At 47.8% G+C, this 19,188-nt stretch overlaps 1 protein-coding gene across 4 annotated transcripts in view; it reads left to right on the forward strand.

The window, feature by feature from the left end:
• HLF (HLF transcription factor, PAR bZIP family member) overlaps nt 1-19,188 on the forward strand; it is a 52,129-nt gene that overhangs the window by 13,078 nt on the left and 19,863 nt on the right. The window lies entirely within an intron of this gene.

Raw genomic sequence — 19,188 nt, forward strand, 5'->3', positions numbered from 1 at the left:
TCCAGGCCCGGACAGCAGAGCAGAGAAGGAAAGTCTCCTTGCTGCTCTGTAAGTGCTTCTGCACTTAATGGAAAGAGTTAAGAAGCGAGGCTGTCCATTCATGCACGATAAATGCCTCTTGAATTGAATCGAATGGGGAAAGGGAAGGTTTGTTTGGGGAAGGATTCCACCCGGCTCTGACCAATGGGAATCCATGCTGTAAACCAGATGGACAAGATCATCTAGATTCGTAGTAATCAGATTACCCAGATCAGAGATCTCAATACCCCGAGATATGAAGAGTACTGCTACAGGAGAGTGGCAAACAGTTAAACTCCATCTGCCCTGAGGATTAAGCAGAAGACTCAGTTCACCTTAGAATGGATTCATGAAGCTGTGGGCCTCATTAGTTCGTATCACTAAGGAGATTAAGGAGGCTTTTACTAGAGAAAAGTTTAAAAATAGGATGGGGATCTCAGATCCAGTCAAAATAATATTGCTTTTAAGAGACCGAAGGCTACGGAAAGATTTAGAGAAGAAAGATCTAGAATGTGTGAAGAGAGAAGTAAAAGCCTTGGTAGACTTTCTGAGGATAAGTTTATAAAACTGACTTTGTAAGAATTTCATAGAATTTATTTCACTACAGTTGATTTCTTTATATTAATACACTTTCCCCGGGGAGGTAGGTATCTTTTTTTCTTGGTGGAATCTAGCATATATTTATTTCAAATGGCCAGTAACCACCTGAATGCTTTTTAAAATGATATTTACATCTGTGTCAAAAAATAAGTATTTTTTAGCTTTGAAAGTGAAATTTACTCAAACAGAACAGGCCATTTAATAGCATTTAGTTACTGGATTCCTTACAAGTCTGAAGACGAATGAAATTTCACTACTCCAAAAACTAGGTGTGAGGAAGCAATTTGAATTTGTTTATATTCTGTTTCTCGTCCTACCCTTCAGTTTTCCTGATAGTCACATCGCATTGATTCAGATTTTGTGATCATTTGACCTTTAATTGATGAAGCTGAAATTTACATCTGCTTTATGGAGAAAGATATCACCAAGCAGATTAATTATGCAAATAGAACCTTAAGCACATTTTAACTTATTTGAGTATAAACTCGTCTTTGAAGACCTTACCTGTGTGTGTATGAATTGATGTTCTAATCGCAATGTCTGTTAGTGAGTGGCGGGAGTACGTCTGTCCTTGGGACATTTGCAGCAGTACAGATTGGTGTTCCCACCAAATTGTCGCAGCTTCTCTCTGTCTGCCTCCCTCCCCCATCTGCTCCACCACACGTGCCTTCTATATCCATAAACTTAAGTTTTCCTATGCAGTAAGTGTATGGAACCAAAGGAGCATTTTTGTCCATTTACCTACCATCGGAGAGGACATCCTAAACCAATCCCCAAGGATAGTGTGGTTTTTTTCTCTTTTTTTTCCTTGAATTTGACCAATGAAACAATCATCTCTTTGGAGAAACTTCCTCTCCTTCTTCCCCTTCCCTGCATCAAAAGGCAGCATGATGTGGGGGTTAACCCTCCGGCCTGAACTTAGATCTTGGCTCTGTCGCTCTTCTGCCTCTGTTGTGCTCTGAACATGGGGAAGATCATGCCTGCTCCAGAGGATTCCTGGAGGAGTAAACGGGGCGATACATGCAAAGCTCTTGAGCAGTGCTCAGTGTAGGAGCGGTCGCTTTCATCACTGGCGTCTGTATTCTACTCTTTCTCTCTTCCTCTGCCTCCGTCGTCATGTATGGACACTTAAGCAGGAGTGCGTCTTGTGCTACAGCACTGAGGGCCTGGAAACCGCTCCCCAGCTTCCGTGTCACTCTCAGGAAGAAAGAGTAATGAGGAGGCAGAGGGGCTGAGCATCCTGCGTGTATCGACTTCCGTGGAAAGATCTACTCCACCCGGAAACCCTGGTTGTAGTCGTGTGACAGTGTAACTGCCTGCGTTCCTGGGTGGCTCTGCTAGGGGATGTGTGCTGCATGGGTCCAGGGTGGTGTCTTCCATCTCCATCCCCTACCAGCAGCCTCTGACTCTGTGCCTGGGAGAGCTTGGAAGAGGGGAAGGGAGAAATGGAACTTACATACATTTCTCTAGGGGCTCTCAGGCCTTTCCAACGTTCTCTAAGATTTGTGAGTTGTGTTTCTTTTTTCTCTTTGGTGACACCTTTAGGTCGTGGGGTGGAGAACTAGCAGCCCCCCCCCCAGTTGTTGGTGATGGGCTGTTGGGTGGGGAGAGGCAGGACGGGGGGTCCCCCATGGTAGCCAACTCCCTGGCCTTCTGCTCCTCCTAGTGTAAACCTCTTAGACACTTTCTTCTTAACTCCCCCCTATAAGATGGAAAAGTGGCATGGAGGTCTCCAGATAGGAAAAATGGACCCTTCTGTGGAGGTGGAATGGGAACGGGAGGAAATTGAGAAAACCAAAGTAGATTACTTGGAAGAAAAGTATGAAAATAGTTTTTTTACACAAAGGAGATGACGAGACGTTGATTAAGAATTGGGATTAACCTGATATGACTTTGTTTTTCAACGAGATTAGAGATGTGGGCTCTTGGCATAGGTCTTGCCATAGCACTTCGTGTACTGTACATATGGGTGTGGCAGGGTAAAGCTTTTCAAGGTACAACAGTCCTGTCTTAAGATTAACAAAGTACATCGAACTGAGCAAGATTTCCCCCTCTGGATTCCAGCGACAGCTCCCTGAGCATATTTTTACATCTAATGAAATCTCTCTGCTCTTTCATAAAGGAGTGGGCACAATCCTCCTAACTTTAAATCAGCGAAATGCATATGAAATCATAGCACTACCCATTATGTGTTGAAGCCGGGCTGGTGCTAAGCACTTAATGGAAGAGGTGGTAGGAAATCAGCTCATATTAGAAACGATGTTGGTTCCTGGAGTTTAGTCTGCTCCCAGGAGGATTGCATATTGTGGCTACGTCGCCAAAGTACGTTTTCTCTTTTCTTCATCAGCCCTTCCACTCTGATTACAGGCAGCTTAAAAATAAATTTGGGCATGTCGCGGTGGCCAAAAACCATGGAGATCAGGATGAAATCATCCTCAAGGCAGAAATAACAAGCTCTGATAAAGATATTCAAAGAAACACAGTCCTAATAGCACGAGCATGTCACCATTGGACCCACTAGGCACTCAACTAAATTGGATTTGGAGTCGGAGGTCTCCTGGGAACCCATGATACTTTGGGCAAGTCACTTAAATTATGAGTCCTTCCCCTGCCTTTCCTCACCTGAAACATGGCAGCCAATCACAGGATGGTCATGGGGTTAAATTACATGAAACGGGCTAATCAGTGAAGGGACCTGGGATTGTGCCTGTTCACAGTTGTCACTCAGTAAGTTTTAATTCAGAGTGAGAAGCTGGTGTTTATTTATGTATTTATTGTTAAAGATTTTATTTATTTGAGAAAGAGAGAGGGAGAAGCAGACTCCCTGTGAGCAAAGAGCCTGATGTGGGGCTCAATCCCAGGACCCTGAGATCATGACCTGAGCCAAAGGCAGATGCTTAACTGACTGAGCCACCCAGGCTCCCCTGAGAATCTGGTATTTAAAGATTACTTTCTAAAAGGTACTTGTAGTTCAGTGTTAGGACTCTTCCAGATTTCTGCATGTGCGGCTGCGTCGGTGCAGAGCCCCACGGCGCTTCTTTAGGTGTGCTGAAAGATCCACTTTATAGTCCCAGCTCTGCTATGAAATGTCCTAAGCAAGTCGTCTACCTCTCTAGGGTTTTACTTCTTCATCTGTAAGATGAGAACAATCTACATCCTTCTAATTCACAAGGATGTCATAAATACAAGTTAGCCAATTAGAAAATTGACCAAAATAAATTCAAATTAAAGTATACATTGGGTTAGCGTTATTATTTCCGTTGGATTTTAGGTGGCAAGATGGGATGGGGCGCCTGGGTGGCTCGGTCAGTTGAGCATCTGAATTTGGCTCTGGCCACGATCGCAGGGTCCTGGGATCGAGTGCCATGTCGGGCTCTCCCTGTGCTCAGTGGGGAGTCTGCTTGCCCTCTGCCCCTCCCCCTGCTTGTGCTCCCCCTCTCTCAAATAAATAAAATCTTAAAAAGAGAAAGAGAAAACATGTAGCAGCAATTTGGAGGTAGGCCATTTACAAAGAGCACTGAATTTGGAGTCAGCCAAATCAAGGTTCTAGAGCTAGTTTGCCAGGACTGGGTTGTGTGTCCCTGGTCGCGGAATCTCTCAAGGCCTCCGTTTTCTTATCTGTAAAACATGGCTGCTATTTTTAGCTCTGTGACTCTGTTCTAAGACTACTATGAGTTGGAAGACTGACATTCAGATTTTGGTGCAAAAAATGCAGAGCCATTCGGGGTGATGGTACTGCTACCAAGCAAGGAGACGGATTAAGAATCTGACCTTTTGCCACTCATGAAGAGTGATGGAGTTTAAAAACCGAAGCTGAAACGCAAAAGACATGTGACACTTTGGAAAAAATAACAAGAGCATTAAAGCTAGTTTCTTCCTTAAAAATGGCCTTCGTTGTGAATGGGAACCCCCGGCTTCTGTCTGGTATTCAGCATTCCTGAGCAACCCCGAAAGCAGGTTATCGGGCTGGAATTACTGCTCTGGGAGCTGAATTTTTTAGCAGCAGTTTATTAGCCAGACAAAATAATTTTTTTTTTTTAAAGAGAGGGGGGGAAAAAAAGGAAAACCCCACGGCCCACAGCTAGCTCTTTTGATGGCAACTTCTCTAGAAGGGCAGCGGTCCGCTCTGCTTTCGGCTTGCTCCCCTGCAGGTCTGGGATCAGGTTTGTGCCCCTGCCCCCCCCCCCCCGCCCTGCCACGATGGCAGCAGGTTTCAGCTCCCAGCTGGCTTCGGTGCACGGGTAGGTGCCTGGAATGGCATCCTGAAAGACCGAAGCTTGGGCTGGGCTCAGTGGAAAGAGTTCTGTGATGAATTAGGCATGTCTGCCACAGGCATAGGTGGGACAGTCTTTGTGCCAGGTATTTGCTGCCCTGACAGAGCAGGTGGGGAAGATCCTTCAGTACTTGTCCCTCCACTGGGCAGAAGATCAAGGAGTCGGGCCAGTTTCTGGTGTCCTGGATGAGTGTTATTCCAAGCCCCTGGCACATACTAGTTTGTGCTCTGCGGGAGGTTTCTTCTGGGGAGTTTGATAGAACGGAAGACGGGAAGTCTGTCGATTCTGCGCCGCGATCTCAGGGCAGGAGTTGCAAGGTGGACAGAGTTGTAAAAGCAACAGTCCCCATCAGGTTCCAGTGGATGCTACGGGGGGGGGGGGGGAGTGTCAGGCATGGGGGGGGCGCTCACTGCTTCAGCAAAGGCCACCACAAACCACCAAGCCTGGAAGGCTGTGGCCGGCAGTCACGGCTGCAGATTCCCGGAAAACCTGGACCTTGGAATGACCAGGAGGCTGGGCCCCTCAGTGGCCACACTGATTCTTACATCACCACTTTCTTGAAGAAGGCCCTGGAGAATTTACCGATCTGCTTTAGCTTGGGATGACCTTCCGTTATTCCACGCGGATGGAAATATTGCGAAGTTTATTTCTCTTCCGTTTTAGAATGAGCTTTATGTGTTTGTGCTGTGGAGCTGCTTTCCTGGTGACGTTTGAACCTCTGATGCTTCTCACAGCTCCCCCAGTGTGCCTCCCAGAGCCAGCCAGAGGTCTCCTAGCTGGAGATCCACGCGCTGCACCAGGAGAGGAATAGCGGTCACATTTTACGGAGAACTTACTATGTGCTTCCTGGGATCAAGGTTACTGTGTGACAAGGGGTGGGCCCAGCACTGTGTGAGGCAGGCGGGCGGTGGCCTTGAGGTTAAACATTGTGCAGAATCTAAAGAGTGGCCCGAGAGAGTTCGCAGAGAGTGGCCCTGGCTTCCTCTGCTCCCGTGGTTCTTGCTGTTTCCAGTGACTGCACTTGAGTTCTGCATACGATTAACTTTCAATTATCCTGAGGCCGATTAACTGGTTTGCAGATTAACCAAGGTGAAGGCTCACCTGGGCCTGGGAGGTGCTCATCAACTCAGCTGCTCCTTAATTAGCTGGTGATGGCTGATTGCCTGCCGGTGGTCCGGGAACCTGGGGGCTGGGCTGCTGCAGGGGAGGAGAGCGGGGGAGCAGTGTCTTCTAGGACTTTCCACTCCCTTCAACCAGAGGAACCCATTGGCCCATAAAGTCCTGTGATCTCCAGCATAGTCCCTGAGAGGTTCAGAAGCTCCCTGGGGTCCTTATGCTCTGCCCCTGGTACCTCCAGCCTCCACACGCTCTCCACACTGGGAAGATCAAGTTGGCCAGAAGGCATAGTGAATTGGAAAGTCCTGGAGATTAAGTGATCTGTGAAAGGAGGCCCAGTGAGCAGGGGTGGCTAATCCCCCCCTTTTCCTCCTCAGCCTGTGACCCCCCCCCAAAGATATAGATTGATAGGCTTGAGGCACTGAGCAATGGATCCCTCCTGAGGTCAGAGGAGGCCAAGGCCACAGTGGCAACGAGGCAGGAGCTGGCCACAGAAGCAAGCTCTTCATGGCCCAGGCCTCTCCATGGTGATTGTTTTGGTTGCTTATGATTCCCTCGCCACGGTGGCCGTGTTCATAGAAAGTTGACTGTATTTGCTGGGCCCCTGTGGGGTGAGGGGATAGAAATATGCTTGCCACCCCTTACACCAGATCAGAATATATACAATTGAACCAAGAGTCAAACGGCCGTATTTGGGGTAATCTCCATTTGGGGGCGAGGTGCCCAGAATCCTAGGTATGCTCCAGCTCTTGAGAAGGTGTCCACGAAGGACTACCAAGAAAGAGAAACATTTGCATGGGATCATGCTTGATGGGATTCCATGGCTTATTTTTTTTCTCTAGCAGCATTCCCCTGAGCACCCGACAGGCCTTCTCCTCCCTGACTCTGTCCCCATTTTGCACTCGCGGGCCTGGAGTGCCTCGCCTTGACACCAGCGAGTTTGCCGGCAACTGCCATCCCTTTTCAGCCAGGACCGTGGGTTTCCCTGGGTCCTTCTCCCTGGCTCACGTTTTCCCAGGGCTGCTGGTGTGTACCGTCTAGAGATCACATTTTATTAACACACAGAAATCTGCTTGGGCTGCCTGGCTCTCGCAGTCACGTGGAGGGAAATGTGTTCCTTCGGTACCACCAGCCTGCAGCTCTCTGTGCAAAATACAGTCGCGAGCTGGGCGCCGGGCCAAGCTTACATTTCACTTTGGAACACACTTTCGCATCACTCCTTGGCAGAACGTCCACGGCAGTGTCTATTTGGGGAGTAAGTTAAAGAAGTGTTGTTTCCCTCTTATGAGTGGAGAGAGATAGGACCTTTAAAAAATATTTGACTTTTCCCCATCTTTGCCGTCGTCGGGGTGCCCAGGTAATGAGACCGTGCAGCCAAACGTGCAGACTGGGCCTGGGAGACGCCCCTCCTCCCTCCCAGGATCTCTTGTTTCCCTTGCTAAATCAGTAAACATAGCCAGGACCGCCTGGGACAGAGAAGCTTAGGCCAAGGTAATAACATCAAAACCAAAGTCCTGGAACTCTTGAGTAAACCAGTTACCCTCCCAGATAAAACAACTTTGTTGTCCAAATCTTTCTTTCCAAAGATCTAAGACTTTCAAATGTTGGTCCAGAGCCAACCACTGAAGGCAGGAACTTCAGCAAGCCTCCTGGAATGGCAAACACTGTGAAAATAAACAAATGGACCTCTTCCATTCAGTTTTCCCTCCCTGGTCTATTTTTATTTATTCTGCCCTCCCCTTGTACTTTACTGTTTTGTAATAACCCCCCTTCTTCACCTCTGGTCCTATCTCCATCTTCCTTTTCTCAGGGACCAAGCCGATCATTTTTCCTTCAGGAAAACATATATCTAATTTCAAAAGAGGTATGGGAGGAGAGAGGTGAGAGAACATACTTCTTTTGTTATCCCCTCATGCTCAGTTATTCTAGGTAGCTGCCTGGTGCCTGACTTGGGTTTGAAAATAAAATTGGTTCTGAAATTTTAAACCCTCCTTAAGGAAGATCAAAATGATTGAAAAGCAAAGATTTATGCTTTTGAATCACGCTAACTTCTGTCAATGAACTAGACCCCTGTTGTAACACGTGACTGAAAATAAACTCCTCCTTCCCCGTCGTGCCGACCCGTAAATTCCGCAGGGATTTCCCAAGTGCTGAGCCTTATTCTGATTCTGTGTTTTCGGCTTTGGACTGTTGCTGGCAGTACCATCCAGCCAAACAACAATGAATCGAGATTTAGAGAAACTTTTTCCAGCAGGGTGCCTATACCAGGCTGCTGCTTCATAGGACAGGCCACCAAAAGGAAGCCCCCTTGTCTGTAAAAGATGCCCAGAACTTCGGGGGCCAGGCTGCAGCCTCCCGCCGGTCACCTGGTGAAGCCTTTGCTTACTCTGCAGAAGGGAAGTGACAGAAATGCATTCCACCTGTCGCAAAAACCTGCTGGTAATTAGCTTTAAAAATAATGCCAAGTTCTCACGTGGCTGGGAGATGCATCAGCTCAGGGGGTGTGGAACGAGTGCTCCTTGACAGAGTAATACTGTTGCAACCACATTAGTCATTCCAGGTGAGGTTAGAGAAGGTTACTGGGGGATGGCAGTCACCCTGCCATTTCAAAGAGGTCTTCTGAAAGTATTGAGAAATGGTTGAGGTTCAGAAGTTGATTTGAAGCTTTGTTCCCCTTCCCCTTATAAGCCAGACAGGTGTTTCGTAGTCACATTTTCCTTTTCGACCGACAGCAGCTCCAGCAGATGAGGGAGACGGTCTGCAGTCAGCATCAGGTGTCGGTTCTCCATCGGTCGTGCGGATTCTCTGCTTGGTATGTCGGCCACGGTACATCTGTAAGCCCTGGCTGGTTGCCACTTGCTACCCAGCCAGACGCCTCCTCCAGGCTTCTACCCCCTGCCCTCACTTGGGGAAGTGTTCAGGGAGTGTAATTTCATTTTATAATTAACTGAGGCAATGCACAGTGCATTTCTTCATGAATTATAGTAGCAGAGCAGTTATCACTCAGAACGGACTATACCTCGACCGCTTTGAAAAATCAGTAGGTTAAGTTGTCGGTCTTGAGTTTGGCCTATCCTCATACCAGTGTGAGTATTTTAATCCTGTGGGATTTTTTTTTCATTTTGCATAAAATGAGGTGAAGGTGTGTTGCAACCTAGCGTCCTGTCCCCCAAAGCACTTCTGCATATACGTGGTAGGTGCTTGTTGGCTCTGCACCTGACTTGGAGTTTCTCAGAGGTAGGGACGAGGCTCTTATCCCCAGCGCCTAAACGCATGCTTTAGACCATAGCTGGCATTTAGGAAACGTTTGTTGAAATAACAAAGACATTACTTTCATTATAAGTGGTTTTAAAAGAGAATGTGCGCCAACTTTCCTATCTTCGGGGGTGCTGGTGGGATTGTGTTGAACACGGGGCGTCTTTGCAAAGGGTCAGGATGGCATGATGAGCTCCTCTGGGTGGTTTCGGAGGCGGCGAGGTGCAGACACACCCCTGCTGGCACGGCGAGAGCTCCCGAGCTCATCGGAAGGCTCCAGTGAGCTGCTCTTCTGTGTGGCCATTTTGCTATTTTCCAGTTGATTCTTTAATAGGCAAGGATGAAGAGTGTTTTCAGACAAGCGCATTTCGATGCTCGCAAATAAAAGTGGCTACTGATCCCCCAATTTTCCATCCCTCAATGATGGGCAGAGTTGGAAGGCGTCAGCTCCAGTCCGCATGTTCCCAGATCACCTGTAAGAGTTCTTAAAACTCATCCAACAGGTTCTTGATTGGGATTTTAGCTGGGTACGTAGAGGAGATCCATGTTGGGTTGGGGGAAGGGAGAAATGCAGAGGGACATTTATTTTTTAAAAGCACCAACTTACATTTCTTTGGTTCATAGACCCGGGAGGATGCCCCTTGGTGTGTGGCTTGTTGGCAGGTAACTTTTTAAGTGTAGGACTTGGTTGGTGTACAGAATGGCGCTTCTGCCCATGCCTGCCGGCGGTGGGGTGCCGAAGCAGATAGGGCCCTACTCAAGGGGGGGGCTCTGGGTCCCCGCCATGAAGACTTGCAGCCCCCCACTGAGGGGCGTGCTGTGGGTCAGCTGCCCCGCCGTGGCAACAGGTCAAGAGCTGCGTTTGTGATGTCCTGAGCATTCCCTGCAGAATCCATTCTAAGTGCCCTGCATGTTGTGTGCAGGGAGTACAGCCCAAACCTTCTAGCAACGCCTAGAGATGCTGGACCCTTCCCACACGCGCCGCTCGGCTCCTCAGTTTACTCTGCCTCGGTTTAGCGGGAGGCTGCGGAAGAGCACAGCCCCCCCCCTCCCCCGCCAGGCTGAGGTGGCCAAGTTCTCTGGTTAGAAGAGTGCAGAGAATTATTTAAGCAACTGAGGTACTGGAAACATTATTTTGAAAAAAGTTTTAAAATACAAAAAATAGTACATAGCTGGCTCCCTTCCTTCTCTCTCCCAGAATTAACAATTGGACGTGTTGACCTTCTATATTCATATGCAAACATATGTACACAGTCGTGTATGAATTTAAACATTACAGATTGCGTTGTGGTCTTGGGGAGCTTTTTATTTTATTTTTATTTTATTTTATTTTTTTTATAATGATTTTTTATTATATTATGTTAGTCACCATACTTGGGGAGCTTTTTAAAAAGGAGAAATGTATTAACTCCTGAAGCAGCCCTGAAATCATTCCAAGTCTGTTTCCTCAGGTCCTCAGTCTTTCCTAGCGCTTTGCTTCCACAGTATTAATAAATTAGCCTGTTTCTAGAAAGAAAGGCCAGGCTGCTGTTGCTTGGGGGTTGCACCTTTTCGGAGGGTGGCAGGGTAGCTCTTCTGCAGGCTTCTGGATGTTTCCCTTCGAATGTAAAAGGAACATCCTTTGACCCTGGAGGCACGTACCTTCCTCCTTCCAAGCTGAAGACAGACAAAGACACAAAACCAACATTAAAAGAAGGGCTTGGTGCAGCCTGAGGTCTCCGGGAGTGTGCGTTGTGATGCTGGCTCGCCCTGAGGATACGGGGTTCTGGGGGGGGGGGGGGGGACGCCGGCGGCCTGCCTGCTGCCCGTGCCGCCCCGCTTGTCACTCTGTTCTTTCTCTCCTTCTTTCGCGCTTACTATGGTCTGGGCGCTAGGCTACGTGATGTACACGTATGATCCCATTAAAACTCACCACCACCTCCGGGCAGTACTCTTATTAGTGCTCAGTGGGCACTATCGGCGTCCTTTCACAGGTGAGAAAACAGGCCCAGGGAACCGAATACACGCTGGAGGGAGCACGCTCAGCGGATTCGGGGCTGGAACACGCGGCCACGCTTCCGGGCGGAAGGCACTTGGCCTGTGGAAGGCGGACGTCCTGGAACGTGTGAACACCTGCGTCCGTGGTACAACACAGGGGCACATACGACCCCGGAAGCTAGCTGTGGACGGGATGCAGACAGGTGGAGCCACCACAGTTGGACCCGAGTGCGTGTCCGTGGCGGTCCTCCGTTCTCGGCCAGTCCCCGGGAGTCTGATTTTAAAGGACACAGAGAAGCTGGTTTTCAAAATACAGGCTTTCCTGATCAATCAGGAAGGATTTCACTGAAAAGTGAATTCTGCACCTTCGTATGACTCTCTGATCCACCGTGCGGGGCAATATAGTTTTAAAGGTGAAACACCAGGAAGTGATAAGCACGCTGATCCGGGAAGACAGAGGGGCGCTGTAGTGGGGTAGTAGGAACATTTAATGCCTCTGAGCTCAGCCCGTAGCACAGTTTGCATAAGTCAAGTCAGGATTCAGCCTGCTGGGGCCCACCCTCCGCGGCCCTGCCCCAGTGCACCCGGAGACACGCGGGTTTCCCGTTCCGCCCTCTGGAGAAGTCCTGGGGGGAAGCACGCGTGGCTACGGGGAGGTGCTGGGCACCGGCTCTGCATGGGCCATCGGCCGGTGAACGGAAGCAGTTGGAGGCGCTCACTCCGCGTTCCCCTCCGCGTGCTTCTCAGAAACATGCTTGGTGAGAGCTCCTCGCAGACCCAGAACATGGGGCTGATGTCTTCTGGAGGGCTGTGTAAGCGAAGCAGCAGAGAGCATGCCGCCAGCACTTGGTAAATATTGGTTCCCTTCCCCTTCCTGTGTGTGAGGCGAGTTGTATGAGTGAAGCATCAGCAGTTTGGAATGCAAAAATAGATCTCCATGTGAGGATGTGGCCTCTTTTCCCCGAGTGCGGACCAGATGTCAGGCTGCCTGGCGAGGACTCCAGGAATGTGGTCGCTTCCTTCTTTGGGGCTTCGTTGCTTCTCCCCATATGGAGAAGCCTCCCTTTCAATGCACTTCTTGGATCAGAAAAAAACAAGAATGAAAAAGAAGATGGTATAAAAGTCTTAGGGATGAAACTTTCTGTATTCTCCCTCTTAAAAGGGATTCGTAATGCGTTGTTTAGGTCTTAATTGCAAGTCTGGTACCCGGTCATCACGTCATGATCCCTGTTATTTAATAACATAATAAAAATTAATGGAAAACCACAAGCAAATGAACATTTGTTTTGGAGTGCGTTTACCCATTTTCTTACCAGATATTTACTGAGAGCTGACTGCGTATCAGGCACTGAACTAGGTGTTGGGGATTCAGAGATAAGAAAGATTCTGGCCCTTGAACTTGGGAAGCTCTGGAGGCAAGAGTGGTCAGCTCTGAATGGGGTGTAGAGAGACTGTCAGAGATAATCCTTGATTGTGTCTTGAAGAATGAGCAAAAATTATGTTAATAGGAAGGATACATTTAAGTGACTCATTGAGTTTTTCTTGACTGGTGTTAAGAATTAGTCTCTATTAAATATGCAGAGAAAAAAAGTGCACTGGAAACAATTCGGATCATAGTGTTATGTGATAACACTGAACTGGAATTAAAAAAAAGGGGGGGGGGAGAATAAAAAGAATGTATATGGTGGTGAATCCACAAAGTGGCTAACTCCCTCCGACCCAGAGGAAGGAAACTTTGCTGTATAGTGAGGGGCCTGATGCTCTGCACTTTCCAGCCACGTGTCTCAAGCGTGGTATGTTTAAAGAAGATGTTGGGAGGTTAGAGGCGGCATAATTGATGTGATTTGACAGTTGCTGTGGCAACACACCCACTTTCAGAAAATCAGTGTTAGTGGGAGGGCAGAAAAACTCGTGGCACTTGCCCTGGGCTGCCCTGTGCCCCATACTTTCTGGGCCAAAGGTGTGGATAGATTTAGAAGGACAAATGCCCCCACATGGCTGATTACCGCCTGCCTTTGTGGCGTTGACTCTGGAATAAGATAAGGAGATGAGTAAACCAGAGCAAAGACAACAGGGAAACAGTGCAGAGAAGGAGGGGGTGGTCTGAGCAAGCATTGCCAATTCCTTTCAGGAAATCATCTCCCCAGTGTTGTATTTGAGTATATTGAACGGCCCGTGGATTTTTGTGGGGGAGGGGGGAATGTATATATATATATATATATATGACATAAATATGTGTAAACCTCTGTTTATGGAAGCAGCAGCAAAGAATGCTTTGGGCATACATAAAATCGCCCTTAGAGTAGTAAGAGGACTGGGGTTAATGAAAAATTGGTTTTGACAAGTTTTGACTGAAGAGCTGGATGATTGCCTCTGGGGCGCCATCTTCTGGCAAGTCCGAAGTATGACATGGTGTGAATACTCTGCTTGTGTAGGCGGTGGGTTTCTTTAACCGGCTTGAGTGACTGATCTCCTTACATCCATAGGGGCTCTTTCCCCTAGATCATTGGTTCTCAGCCTTGGCCCCATGTGAGAGTTGCCAGTGGAGCTCTTTGCAACCATGTATTTTAAAATATTGAATTACAACAGTAATATGTGACCGTAAAATTAAGTCAGAACTGTACAAGTGTACAGCTTGAGTTCTTATATCTCATTCCCAGACTTAAGTGTCAACAGTTTCTTGGACAGTCTTCCATTTTCTTTGTGTTTATAAGCGCGTGCGCATGTGTGTATGGGAATATGGAAATATATGTGTGTACACACACTAGCTATAGAATAGTGTGCATACTGGGGCGCCTGGGCGGCTCAGTTGGTTAAGGGTCTTACTCTTGATTTTGGCTCACGTCATGATCTCAGTGTTGTGAGATGGAGCCCCATCTCCAGCTCCGTGCCGGGCATGGAGCCTGCTTAAGATTCTCTGCCCCTCCCTCTCCTCCTGTCCGTCACCGCCCCCCCCCCCCACTAGCTCACACACATGTTCTCGTGGGCTCTCTCTCAAAAAAAAAAAAAAAATTAGTGTGTATACTACACATAGAGATCCATAATGTTATGCAACTTCCCCTTTTTACTTAATGCTTTTTGGATATCTTTCCATAAGAGCATGTATAGACCCACTAGCTACGTGGAATCCCACTGTCAGGATATGTGCCGTAGCTTATTTTGCAAGTACCTTTAGCTTCTTTTCATCCTCGGTTGCCTTTTTTTTTTTTTTTTTGTACATTTGGGTGGCATATCTAACATTTAAATTCCTAGATGTGGAATTGCTTGATCAAAGTGTATAGGACCCAAAGGAATTGTTCTAGCTCATACTCCCACCAAAGGTGTGTGAGAAGACTGTTTCCTCTTTCATTAAAACAAAACAAAACAAATGAAACACGGCAAAGCTACAGAGCCCAGGTCCCCTTTTCAGAGCTTCTGACTGAAGTGGGAGGGGTGCATCTCTATTTTTTAAAAGCTCCCCAGGTGAATCTGGTCCGTAGCCAGGGTTGGGGACTGCGGCCTTACCTAGAGGGGGTAAAATTAAGAGACCGTGCTTCTAAATGATGATGCCTTGGTCAGGCCCTTTCAGATCCATGCAGCGAGACTTGCCTTAATGTGGTCGACTGGAGAAATGGAATCATCCGTCTTCTCTGAAGTCGCTGTTGAGCTAGAGGTCTTTATTTAGACAGATATAAACATTAAATGAATCTGTATTAAAATAGTGTGGGATTCAAGCTACAAGAGCTGAAGAGTGAACACCTAGGTACAGTTTGATACTTTTCTCACTCTCCTTTAATTATTTAGCCATAACCCATTTCTTCTTTATATAGGCCTTTAAGAAAGAATCATTTCATTCCTTTTGGTGTGGCCTCAGATTCCATCAGAAGTAGGGGGAGTTTGTGGGTATTCAAAGTCAATACCTCCTTCTCTGATTTCAGTATGAAAAGTCCCCAGGCTGGTACACGGCTTGCCAGCTCCGGGAATTAAATTGTCTCCTTTCTCTTGCTTAGTTAGCTTCAATAGATTGAAGAGGGGAGGGCGAGGGAGAGGGTGAGAGAGAGAGGGAATAGACATTTCTTCTCCAGGAGACTGGCTTTAAGAATTATCCATCTTACTCTTGATTTTGGCTCAGGTCGTGATCTCAGGGTCGTGAATTATTGCAGTTATTGATCTTCTCTCATAGCCTGTTTCAGAAAAAAAAAATTCACCAACCTTTAGTTTTTTTTTCTCCCCCCTGAGGCCATGTCTTGCCATCCTCTTCTCTATGTCTGTCCACTGAGCAGCTGCCAGAGAGCGTGTCCCTTGCTGTGTGGCTTTAGGAAGCTGCATGACACCTTCACCCCTCACACCCCTACCCACCTGAGAACGGTTTGTCTTCCTGTAACAAGAAGTACTGACTTCTGCCCCTCCCACCTGTCATTTGCCCAACATGTCCTTATAGTCAGTGTCCTTGTCGACAAGGAGTTTTGTGTTAGGAAATCTGAGCTGATTGGCGTGGGGGGAGGGATTATCAACACATTGAAAGGCCAAGGATTTCAGAGGTACTGGGCTATTCTTTGTCCACTTAGACTGTGGTGGGACTTCCCTTCGCATGCATGGTCCTGGTGGGCGCTGGCTTGAGGAACTAAAGGAGAAAGTGTTTGATATTGACTTGGTGTCTAGTTTCTGTTTACCCAAGAGGCACACAGATCTCACCCCATGAGAAATGTAAAGGCAGAAATCCTGTGCCGATTTCTCCATAGACCACATCAGGCAGGAGCCAGATGGGTTTAGCTTGGCTACAAACCCTTTGTGCAAGGTGGAAAATTTTCAGTTTTTCTGAAACCACACATTCCTAGGAAACTGTCTGGTCTAGGATATTATGGTAGTGTATGTTAAGGAACTGTAGGACTATAGGCTGACTTACCGCAGGCTTATAAATATGGCTGGAAATTTACCTGTGTCTCCCCCTCCCCACCAACATGGCGGTAAGAACTAGATTTAATAAACCCCTCCACTTTTATTCCTCACGTGAATCAGTGGCTGTTTGGCTTTATTTTTTTCCCCTAGGTGGGACTTGAATTTATTTAAGAAAACTTGAGTGTATGCCTTTCCCCAGGCCTTGGCTTGCGTTTGAATGTAAAAATCAGTAGACCGCTGTAAACAATGTATTTTACTCCATAGCTTTCCCTTTCCCTCTCCCTACATGCCTGAGACCAAGCCGTCACTTTATAATGTAATTCCTTCCGTGACGCCGCATCACAAAGGTGGATGCCGGTCGGGCAATGACGAGACTTGTGCAGTGAATACTTACATGAAGCTGAAGTACCCCCTGCCCTCCCCCGCCCCCAGGGGGGCAATTACAAAGGGCTAGAGCTATTAGGGGATTGCTTACCTCACCCCAAATGAGACGCTTGGGGTACATCCGTTTCATTTAGATAACAGCTGACTCCATGGAATTAGGTTGACTTCCCGCCCCCCCCCAAGAATCCACATCCCCGATTTAGCATAACCGCCCCCCACCCCCGGCAGTTCCTATAGCCTAGCAACTCTAATTCAGCAACCGTTCAGAATGATCATTAACTAATAAGGAGTGAGAGAAAATGTCCCTGTTCCGTGTTATATACACAGCCTGTGGCACAGACGTCTCTGACGGTGGCTGCAGAGGGGATCTCTCCAGGCATTCTCAGCCATCACCCTCCCTGCCTCCACCGCTCATGCCCTCCCAACATACGCTGGCCAGACCAAGAATGCAAAAATAAAAAGCTGCTGTGGGAACTTCAGGCAGTAGGTGTAATGGACACACAGCAAAGGGAAATACCTCTATCAGGCTGGGTTGCTCAGCATAGGAACGCCCTTGCAAGCACCCCTCACAAAATACCCCTGCAGAGACTGGAAAGTAGACACCTGACATCCCAAGATGCATGTCAGAACCCTAGGATCCCTGCCACATGCAGGGGCCTGGGAGTGTTGCTTGAAGGAAATTTTTGGACACCAGCCTTTGGCCCCAGTTTTGCAGGTAGGTGTATATGGTACCGGTGGAGATGTAGAAAGAACATGAGGGCCTTAGAGCTACCCTAATTTGAATGTAGCTTCTTCCAACTATTTGACCTTGAGTAAATTACTTGACCTGTCTTGTATTGTTTTCTCATTTGTTTAATGGAGGTAATAATGTAGCTCCTTGATTAGGAAGCACAGTGACTGCCCATCAGGGATTAACAATATAATTAGGAGAACCATCTTTTTGGTCAGTCCCATTTCACCAGCTTGTCCAAAAACTAGTTTACCTCTTCTGTCTCTGGCCTCTCCGAAGCATCCTCCATGGAGTGCTTTTCTCCCCGGCCCTACATGTCCTTAAAATGTCAGTGTTCCCCTAGGATCTTTTCTCTGCCCTTCTTCATGCTCTGTGTCCTCTCCTGGGGGTCCTGTGGGGTTGCTCTCTGGAAGTCTAGACTTGTGGACAAAGCTGAGATCCATGTGCTTCAGCCTCTCCATCTGGAATACACTGGCACCTAGACTCAGTGGGCCCACAACCAGACACCGTCTTTTCCTTCGGATGTGCTCACTCCACTGTATTCCCTATTTTCAGTGAATTTTAACCACCTCCTTTCCCGCTGTCCAGGTCAGAAACCTACAAGTTTACCTTGCTCTCTCCCCTTTTTCCCATATCGAGTTGGCTCATAGTGAACACACATCATCAGTAACTCTTGCACCTACCCAGCCCTCTGCCATTTTGCGGGGGACCCTCATTTCCAGTCCCCCTCTGATCCCTCATCCACTTGGGTGCCACAGCAATATTTCATCCATTTCTCCCATTCCCTTGACAATAAGATCTGAGCACCTGAAGCCATTCTTTGGTCTCCATTCTTCCTACCTCTCTTTCTGCCCTCGGAGCTCCCACCAGGCCAGCTATTCAGGTCCCTGACTGGCCCATGAATTTTCTCATATCTTCAGGCCTTCACATATTCTGTTCCCTCTGCCTTGACCACCCCTGCCTTGACTTGTGTGGCCAATTTCGGGAGTCCACCAAGATGCCAGCTCCATCAGAGCAACTATTGCTGATGTCGCTGCAATCTCTGCAAGGATCTGGATTAATGATCAACCTTTGAACTCCAACCTTTGGTTCCCTGGGCAAGGCTCTCTCAGAGCACTTAGCAACTATATTCTCATCATCTCCTTGCTCACTGTTTCTGCCTCCAGTCTGTATGCTCCCAGGGGTTGGGTTTCATTTATAAATTCTCAGAGCCTAGTCCATAGTAAGTGCTCAGTGAATGTTAGTTACACGAATGAATGTTTTCTGTTTTTCTTTTAAAGATTGACTTATTTATTTTAGAGAGAAAGAGAGCATGGGGGGAGGAGCAGAGGAAGAGGGAGGAGGGAGAACCTCAGGCAGGCTCCCTGCTGAGCCCAGAGCCCAACACGGGCTAGATCTCAGGACCCTGAGATCATGACCTGAGCTAAAATCAAGAGTTGGACACTGGGCCACCCAGGCGCTAATCATCTTTTTTGCAAGGCATTGGCAAGGCCTTTCCCTGAAAAGATTTCCAATCTAATTTGAGAATAGGTAATTGCTGAGAAGTTATAGAGTGACTTAATCTGGTAAAAATTCTAGGCTGGCGTGTACTTAGTGCAATGTGATCTAGATACTAAGTGCGAGGGAAGTTAAAATTTGCCACCAGCACTGGGGCAATCAGTAGGAGGAGGGCTTGAATTCGACCCTGATGGCTGATGGGACAGGTAGACGTAGAGAGGATGTGAACCAAGGATGTCCAGGAAGCAAGGCAGAGCAGCCTGGCTTGAGCAGAGACTACAAGGTGAGGGCCATGTGCCTGAGTCAGGAGGTCCTTGACTATCTTTGGTTAAACTGGGAGGCAGTGGCATGCCATTGGGTACTTTTGATCCTGAAGATGTTCTAGGAAGAGTGACCTGGTGGCCGTGTCGGCCGATGGGTTTGCTGGGGGCAGAGAGACCAGTTAGGAAGGTATCACAA

Source organism: Ursus americanus, chromosome 23, assembly GCF_024610735.1.
Source record: "Ursus americanus isolate L20-20 chromosome 23, mUrsAme1.1.p, whole genome shotgun sequence".
Lineage (NCBI taxonomy): Eukaryota > Metazoa > Chordata > Mammalia > Carnivora > Ursidae > Ursus > Ursus americanus.